Source organism: Vipera berus (genome assembly GCF_964194415.1).
Source record: "Vipera berus genome assembly, chromosome: 12".
Taxonomy (NCBI): domain Eukaryota; kingdom Metazoa; phylum Chordata; class Lepidosauria; order Squamata; family Viperidae; genus Vipera; species Vipera berus.
This window is the reverse complement of record NC_138215.1, coordinates 21557584-21566575: the sequence shown is the minus strand read 5'-3', so window position 1 is coordinate 21566575 and position 8992 is coordinate 21557584.

Genomic DNA, 8992 nt, shown 5'->3' with positions numbered 1-8992 from the left:
TGCACACAAAGTGCTTTGCTGAAAAGTCAAGCATGGGGAGGCTTTTGCCAACTATTGTAAAACAACCTCTTCTGTTTTTTTAGTTGTAATTCTCAGATTATTGATACATACTATCCTGGGGTGATTTGTTTTAAACCATTTAAAAAGAATAAGTGGTTGAAAAAATAGGTTTCATACTCACACTTCTTTTATAATTCTACTTCGATATTTTAAAAGAATATCAAAGTGGCTCCCAGGGAGAGTTTGCACAAAATCACACAGGAGGTGAACTGGCCAGGTCTGAAAGTGCATAGCCAAGATGGTGTTTGCCATGAAACCAAAATAATTGAAGCTAAATTCACAGTGAAGCTGATGGCCGACTGCGACTTGAATGAAGGTGTGTCAATTACTTTCCCTCTGATCAGGAAGGAAGTGGTGACATGTCTGTTCATTGCGTTTTTGTACCGCCCAACCTCAAGATTCTGGAGAGGCTCAGCAGCCTCAAGAGTGTAAAAGAACCACCTGTATCAATCCAATCCAGACCCTGCAATGGTACCTCACTGCGAGATCACCCAAAACTTGCCTAAAGAGGAAGGTCCACCTCTGCTTGAATGGCAGGAGCTAAAGCATGATCTGGCAGCTCTATAAAAGAACGGACGGAACAAGCTACACAGTTGAGCACAAGTCAAGATGGTCGCCAGTGGTGAAATGCTCTTTGATCAGAAGCCACGGCTGGAAAGGGACTCTGACCTTGGACTCACTTTGTGCTTGGCCCGCTTTTTTGATACTGCAGCCCTGCTTTGGTTCCTGCCACACAGAAGCACCTACCCCTGTTGCAAGAGGACCCAAGAGTATTGGTCATCAGGACAGGAAAACAAAATCATCCTTCTTCCAAGATGTACCGCTGGTCTAGAGGGAGGGGGACACCACAGTTCATTGCTCTGCTCCTGACATTCTTTGACATTTTTGCATTTCCCCCCACAAGCGGAGGGAATCCCCTCTGCCCTCCCAGAGCAGCCTACGCAAGTCTAGGGACTGGGGACCGTGTTCAGATTGACCTTTAGGTTTGTTCTCTCTCTCTCTCTCTCTCTCTCAAACACACACACACACATCTCCCCTCCTTCCCCCCCCCCCAGCAGCCTCTGTGGCAGCTCGTCCTCCTTTTATCCTGTCCTGATCTGCGCTTGTGCTCAGGGGCAACCAATGACTCTTTCTGAGCTAATGGGAAATCTGGAGATTAAGGAGGTTATGTGGGGCTAGAGAAGGAAGGAGAGATCCTCCACTATCCTTTTGCCCCCAACTCACCAGCATGAAGTTTCCCCCCCTGAAAGTGGGGCTCTTCTGATCCGGTCCAAGAGCTTAAGCTGAGGAGAGCTCTCTTGTGCTCAGCTGGTGTCCTTGGGAAGGGCCCACTGCTCCTTCCGCCTCCGCCTCCAGTCACGCTTCCGAGGTGGGCTGGGAGCTGCAAAGAAGGTCAGAACCGGTTCTGGCTCAACAAGTAAAAACTTGCCTCTGCTGGCTTCTGTTTCTCTCCCTCTGCAGCTCAGCCCTGGGGAGGTTGTAGCCTGCAGAAGGGAAGTCCGAGTGCCAGTTGACACTCGGGAGGCACTACGGTCATTCCATTCCCTTTCTGTTTAAATTGCAAACTGCAGGTCACTTTCTTCTACATTACCTCAATAGAGTCTTAAAGCATTTTAAAACAATTATCTTTAGCAGTTCTATTGATTGTTTGGCAGGGAAGATTTTCAGTCGATTGAAGCAGATCCAGGGATGTTATACTTTTCTATAAGAGAAAGGAAAAGTTTCCTAAAGACAGGTTTGGCTGACTAGCTTTAACAAGGGGTACATCCTGTCATGGAGGTGATGTAATGAGGATAAAAATGTCTACTTCATTTTCATATTTTCCTTGTTTTGGGAACATCCAGAGAAGATTGTGTAACTCTTGCTTCCTGCCAGAAGCCTTTCTGCGTAATGCACATTGGTGCTGAAAGAGGAACTTCTCAAAAGGAAGTTGCTTTGCAAGATGACCACACACTTGGACAAGGCACAAGTAGAGCCTTTCCAGCCCCCCCTCCCCCCCGTAGGTGCTGTCCTGGCGGGTTCAGCAGCCGAGTGCATCGGGCCAGCCAGCGTATTGGGCTGCTCTTGTGCTGCTGGCCACCAAATGCAGTGACCCAAAGGAGCCAGAGAACCACAGAGGCCTCCTCACACCTTCCAGTGCCTGTGTGTATGTGTATTAATTAAATAACTAAACATTATTTAATGTTTCTCAGTTATAATTTCTAATACAGCAAATATCAATAGCTATAACTCACATAAAACAAATCTCTCTGGGGTCCTCAGTCATTTTAAAAATGTAAGATAAAGAAGTCCCAGGACCAAAATGTTTAAGAACCCAATATTTCTCTAGTTACCACCATCCTCCCATTGGGATGCCCTTAAGAGTCTCTGCATGAGCCAAAACTGGGGACCCAAGTGGCCCTTTTCCCAACTGATCAGTTTGTAGAACAGCCAATACTTGTGGGAATTTTGGGTCAGCATTTGTGTATATCACCGTGTACATAAAAAGTGAATGGAAATACGAAATAGAGGGTTTGATCTGGTGCAAATAAAAATTGTATTTAGAGTTCCCTTAGGGTTAGAAATCTGCCAGTCTTGCAACCTTTGCAATGCTCAGGGATTTGTTGTTGTTTTTTCTTGGGGGGGGAGGGGACTTGGTCTTTTTAAAATTGAATTTTATAAACTTTCAGTTCAATTTTCTTAAAATAATTTCCTAAACTGAAAGTTCAATTAAATTTTCTTAAAACATATGGTAGCAAATATAAACTAAACAATATATGTGGAAAGAAAAATCTAAATGAACTCATTTTTTAAAAAAGAAAAATATGTTGAAAACAACCAAGAGAAAACAATGTGAAAGAAGAGGGAGGGAAAACCAAAAATGAAAGTTGAAAAAAAACCTAATGAAAATTATAAACTATTCAAATTTCAAAATTTACACTGTCAGGCTGTTAATTATATATTGCCATTCAGTTGACCATATGGAATCATATTGTCCAATTTTGTCCAATACAAAGGCACTTCAAAGGCTGAGAGTTGGCAAATTTAATTAAACCAGGATCCAATCTGGCTTCTTCTTCTGAGCTTTCAGACTTGTGTTGAGCCCATCCAGTGGCGTAGCGTGGGGGGTGCAGGGGGGGCCGGCCGCACCGGGCGCAACATCTGGGGGGGCGCATTAGATGCATTTTACTTTAATTACATCAGTATTTTCATAACAAACAATACATGTGCTTAGGGGGTAAGGGTTTCTTTAACTAATCTAGTGGAAGAGACTCGAGTGCTAAAATCCACGGGTTAGGGGGCGCAAATTACTTGCCTTGCCCCGGGTGCTGACAACCCACGCTACGCCACTGAGCCCATCCTCAGGGGAGCTTCTCTCTCTAGCAGAGTCTGTGTGTGTGTGTGTGTGTGTGTGTGTGTGTGAGAGAGAGAGAGACGTTCTGGTGAGGGAGAGGCTCCCGGAGGATGGGGGCTCCAGCACGTGTCCGAAAGCTCAGAAGGCCAAGCCTCTGGTCCCCCCCCCCCCGTGAGCGACCCAGATTAGATCCTGGGACATGTATTATATTTGCCTTCATTGTTAATTAAACCACTTTTTAGAATCTGATGCCTAATCATCTTGCAGGAATACTTGGCAACACTCCAACCACAATATAGCCAAAATTCTTCATAAATTGGAAGCTTCTTCAATTTTAACTACAGCATTCAATTGGCATCTTCAAGGGTTAACTTCCTTCCAGGGATCCAGGTTTAGCCTGATTTTTCAAGGTATCCTACTGAAATCACAATTTTGCACAAATCCACAAGAGGGCGCTCAGACATTAGCTTTTTGAAGTGAAGTTTGAACCAGGTCCTTGCTGGGAACTGCAGATATTGTAGTCCCTTCCACCCCCACTGTCAAGTGGGGTTTCCTTCCCCCTTCTCCACAAGTAAGGGTTACTTTACAATTGGGCTTAATTTCAGATAGTGGGGACTAAAATGTCATTTATAACTGCTGGTTTTGACATTACTTGTGCCTCTGCTGGCAGTAAAGTCCTGCAACAGCCACTCTTTAGGACAAATCCGCAGAAGTCTAGCAGAGGGTGCCCATGAACACCCAGAAGACATGATAAAAACTCCTTAATTTCAGAACACATAGAGAGACTCAACCATAGCTTCAATTCGGAAAGTGTGAGTATCCTAGACCAAGCTAAATCCCCAAAATGCTCAGGAATTCCTAGAAGTTTGGCATTCAGACAAATCAGCCATCAACAGAAATAAATCACATTTACACACCATTCAAAAAAGACAATAAGAAGAGAACAAAAAGACCAGAAGACATCCTCTCCAGTTGCTAACGCTCAGATAAGCAGGGATTAACACCTGACAAACATTAAGAAGTGAAAGATATTTGAATCAAGGAGCTACCAAGGAGAAAAACCACATTGCTCCAACACTGGCAGGACAAGCCACTGTATGTAAGCAGGGAACAAACCCCAGACTCACTAACACTGATGATGTTGAGTAATGAAACATCTGCAAGCAAACAATCAAGCTCAGAGAGCACCAAGTATTCCACAGATCGACCTTGAACTAGAGAGATTCTCTTTATTGGTACTGGGAAATAACCTTGAACAACCTGTCAGACATACATAGCTGAGTATCATCAGAAGGTGATGGCACTTAACTCTGTATCAACAAGTTCCTTTGCCCAGTGGCTTCATATAGAAGTTAAATAGGACCAGGGAAAGAGTTGAGTCCTCCAGATGCTGCATAGCAGAGACTTTGGGGCCAGACCTCTCCTCACTACCAACACTGACTAGAACCAAAGGAAAAATGCCAACAAAAGGCCTACTTCTTTAAGCTGTTGCAAAAGGCTACGATGACTGATGGCACCAAAGGCTACTGAAAGATCAAGGAAGACTTGATCTAAGACCCTTCTCCATCTCATATTTTGCCCTATTTCTTTACTCAAAAGTTTGAATGTTTCTTTTGAAATTTCTCTAGCTGAATTTTGCCCAAAGTTCCTGCTTGCCAAGATCCTTCTGAATCTTGATATTGCCCTTCAAGCTATTGGCCCACCTTTGTATTGCTTACAAATTTTATATTTCCTAACCCTCATCCAAGTAATCTGCAAATATATTGAACAGCACAGGGCCTAGAGCAGAGCATTGCAGTCTGCTAGTGAACATTTCCCTCCAGCCTGGACATACACTTGCTGGCTATGATTCTTCCACCAGCTGTGTCCATCTAACAGCAGCAGAATTCAAGCCCCATTTTGTCATATACCTTGGGATGCCTTGTCGACTACTTTGCTGAAGTCACAATATCCATCACATTCCTGCTGACAACTAAATTGGTCCCTGTCAAAAAAGAAGATCAGGTTGTTTGGGCACAATTTATTCTTGATAAATCTATGCTGGCTCCTGACAAGCAGTATATTATTTTCTAAATGCTCACAGACAACTGCTTAATCATTTGTTCCAGAATTTTGTGAGTGTCAATCTCATGCTGATGAGCCCATAGTTCTAACCTTTCCCTACTTTTTGTAGAGAGGGAGAGCATTTCCCTTTTCCAGTCCACTGATACAAATCCAGTGCTCCATGAAGATGTTCCAAGGATTGCAGAAAGGGGCTCAGGTGGTGTTCGCAAGCTTCTCAAGACTGAGCTGTGACTGCTCTGGTCCCAGACCTGAGACAAAACTCTACCTCCACTTGCCCCATCATCAGGACACTCATCATCCCCAGCACCAGCATCCCCAGACTCTTCTTAAATGCAGGACTGGGTTATGTCCTCCTCCACCAGTTTCCATTGCAAATGCACCTCTTACTAGTAGTGTAGGAAGCTCTGTTTTGCTCTGCTTCAAAGCCATTGTTTTCTCTCCAAAGCCCTTGCAAGTGAGCAGCTGGCGCAGATGCAGAGGCACCAGGTCACATGCATGTAGATACTGAAGCACAGGTGCCCAGCTCTTTGGAGATGACTGGTGGGGAGAGGGAGGGCACAAATATAGGAAAGGGAAGTTCCCATGCAGGACAGATGATGTGACCCTCAAGTCCTATTGCTTGCAGGGGCAGGGAAACAGACATGAAGGCCAGTCTGTGGCCTTTGGTTCCCAGAGAGCTGATAGGGTGCCTTTCATCTCAGAGTGCAGCCCTCCAAGGCTGGAGGGAGATGGGGGTGTCCTTATTTACAGTGTTTGGGATGTGTTGAGAAGCTTTCTAGAGCTTGATGAACCACTCGGTCCTCTGCACTTGTTAGTTGCTGGCAAAAAATATTTCTCTTCCCCACTTGCTTTGCTAGAAAGCAGGGAAGGTGCACCTTATTTTATTATATGCTAATCCATAAAAATCCCCAGACAGTTTGTTGGCAGGACTAGTCCTCAATGGTCTTTTAATTCCACCATAGATCAATAATCTTGTAATTGACTTTAACAGATGCTCTCTGGAGCCATATCCTAAAACAGGTTGCTGCGATGCCACCAGCAAGCGACAGCATATCAGATTTCCCGGGGCCTCTGAGGGCCCTTCAGACAAGGAAGCCAGAGGAGTCCCAAACTCAACAGGTTGAGCCCTAAGCAAATTGGGGGAGGTTCTCCTCAAAAGGTCCCATTGGGAGAGGACCTAGTGCAAATTCTGCTTGAATGGAGCTACACAGTTCTTTCCCCTTTGGTGATCTTGTTCAAAAATGCAGGTTACTAAATGGCTCTATTAGCGGTTACACTTTTGACATGAAGTGTTAGGAAACCCCTTCACAGGATCTACTCTCACCCCACAGAGCCAATCCTTCTTTATCCTCTTCTGAAGCAGAACCCTCAAGTCCTATTGCTTGCAGGGGCAGGAAAACAGACATGAAGGCCGGTCTGTGGCCTTTGGTGCCCAGAGAGCTGATAGGTGCCCTTCATCCCAGAGTGCAGCCCTCCAAGGCTGGAGGGAGATGGGGGTGTCCTTATTTACAGTGTTTGGGATGTGCTGAGGGCTGCAATCGATGGGTGGACTGCCCGGGCATTGGTTTCCTCGCTACCGACTCGCACTCCGCAGGCCACCTGGTGGCAAAAACACCACAACAGATCACTTTTCTTAGGAGGGTCTATCAAAACTGGCTCCAGTGGAGCGAGCGAGCCTTGGGCACCCAAAGTGAACCCAGCAACAGCTGGCTGTCGAGGTCTGGAGCTCCCCCGGAATCCGGCGGAAAGCCTCTCAACCAAGCGTTGGGCTCCTTTCCAAGGCGCCAGCTCTGCCAGGCTCCCCTGGGCAGCCGTCTCCCCACCGAGCAGCCCCTGCAGTAACTTAAGGGGGTGCAAGCGGTTGAACCCCTGCCCCCCCTCCGTCACCTAACTGCAACACCTCGGAAGAGCCGGAGAGGCTCCACTGCACATGCGGCAAACCTGGCGGGGAGGGGGGGTGTTTGGCCTCTGCCCCCTTCCCGACCGAGCCGCCAGGAGGCCTCAAGGGCTGCGCCGCGTCTAGCCTTTGGCACGCGGGGAAGGAGCTCTTTCTCAACGAGCCTTGGCCGGTCAGGTGGCCGCGCCTCCCCAGCTCTCTGGCCAGCTGCCCTGACCGTGTTCCGCGCTTTGCAGAGGTGCAGTGCCGTCGGCGCTGGAAGCAGCGGGCCTCAGCCGAGCCTTCCCGCGAGCGCCGGAGGAAAAGCGTCACAGGTGAACCGCGAGGCCGGACGCCGCCCAGCCCGTCGCGCTATCCTCCGGAGCTGCGGCCGCGCTTCCCCTGGCGCGGGCGGAGACGAGGCCCCCGAGGAGCGGGGGCGGCGCTGGAGGAAAGCGCTCCGCCCGCGCTGGGCTCAGCCTTCTGAGCAGCATCAGCACCATTAACAGCATCAGCACCAGCAGCGGCGGGAGTCAGCTGGCTGCGCTCTCAGCTCGCGCCGAGGAACCGCCCGCCGGCGGAGGCAGCTTTGGCGCGGCACTTGAGTCGGCGCTCGGTCGCTTGGTCTGCGGGCCCACGGGCGGCACCGCCGGCGCCTGTGCTGGCCGCGGCTCTGGCCCGCAACCGAGCCCAGCCGCTTGTGCCAGCCCGGCCGAGGAGCTTCGTTTGCAGGCTCGCAGCCGCCCAAGTTTGCCCGGTAAGTTCGCGTGGGGCTACCGCGGGGCGCGCGCGCAGGAGGCCGGGTGAGGTCCGCGCCAGGTTCCCGCGCGCCCGGTCCGCCTTGGCACAGGTGCTGCCTGCCGGGGGCGAGGCCGAGCGGGTGGCTGCCTCCTCACATCGGAGAGGCGCCGCGGCTTCCGCCGGCCGGTGGCCTTGCCCAGGCTTTGCCGCGCGGGCGCTCCGGGAAGCTGGCGAGACGCGGAAGCTCTTCGGGGGCGGGAGGCCAGTGCCTGCGGGCCGAGCAAGGAGGCCCCTCGGTGCCAGCGACCCCGCCCCGTGCTCGAGGCTTGGGCGCGCTCGGCGTCTCTCTGGAGATCCCGGGAGGCTGAGGAAGGGCGGCGAGCGGGCGGGAGAGAGAGGGAGGGAGGGAGAGAGAGGGCGACCGGCCCTGTGGGGCTGGCTCCACCTTCGGAGCTCCCTGCCTCCCTCGGAGCATCGCTGGCGCCCCGCCCCGCCGGAGCCCTGAGAGCGGGACCAGAGCGGCGGGGATGGTCGCCCCCCAGGCCGTCCGCGGAGCCCTCCGGCTCCTCGGACAGTCGCTGGCGCTGCTCCTGAAGTGGACCGAGCGGCGCGGCCCCTTTGCGGCCGAGGCAGGGATTTCGGAGCCGCGGCTCTGGCCCCGCCGCAGGAAAGAAGCTCTTCCCGGAGGCCATCTCCCCTGCGCCAAATGCGGGGAGCGGTGGGGCTGAAGCGGCCTGGGAGTCCCAGGTTCAGATTCGTTTGAGAGCCGGAACGAAGTGCAGCTGGTCGCCGAGAAGAGGGAAGAATGTTTCGTTCTGTTCTTTTTGGTGGTTTGTGTCCAGCCTGCAAAACCCAGGCAGAATTAATGCAATAGGAAGGCATTCCAGCGTGAAGCGCTTCCTCACGGATTTGCTGCA